Source organism: Microtus ochrogaster, linkage group LG1, assembly GCF_000317375.1.
Source record: "Microtus ochrogaster isolate Prairie Vole_2 linkage group LG1, MicOch1.0, whole genome shotgun sequence".
In the NCBI taxonomy this organism is placed as follows: domain Eukaryota; kingdom Metazoa; phylum Chordata; class Mammalia; order Rodentia; family Cricetidae; genus Microtus; species Microtus ochrogaster.
The window spans coordinates 55257546-55258237 of NC_022027.1; positions in this window are offsets into that span (position 1 = coordinate 55257546).

Sequence of the window (692 nt, forward strand, 5' to 3'; positions counted from 1 at the left end):
GTGCATGTGTATGTAATGATATGAAAGTGTGTGCATGTGTATGTAATGATATGAAAGTGTGTGCATGTGTATGTAATGATATGGAAAGTGTGTGCATGTGTATGTAATGATATGGAAAGTGTGTGCATGTGTATGTAATGATATGGAAAGTGTGTGCATGTGTATGTGACGATAGGGAAAGTGTGTGCATGTGTATGTAATGATATGAAAGTGTGTGATGTGTATGTAATGATATGAATGTGTGTGTGCATGTGTGTGTGACAATAGCTAAATATTTAATTTAGTGATGCCAAAGGAAGTGTTGCAAAACAAGCATGGCAAAAAACTGAGCAGAATGGGGTAATGTAGCACGAATAATAAAAACCCAGAGACAGATATTGGGGTTCAACCTGAAGATCAGAAAAGCAAAGCAGCCAGCCACTGTAGAGCTCTTACCTCTGTGAAATCTTCAGGCTGAAAAGCGAGTTCCTGTCTCATCCTGCCTTATGTTCTTCTCTCGTGCTGGGATTAAAGGCGTGTGCCACCACTGCTGGTCTCTATGGCTAACTAGTGTGGCTGTTTTGCATTCTGATCTTCAGGCAAGCTTTATTTATTAAAATACAAATGAAATATCACTACAGGGTAGAGACTCATTGTCCTAGAAAAAAAAAATCTGACTCAGGGAACGTTCAGAAGAGACCTGTTTCCACAGG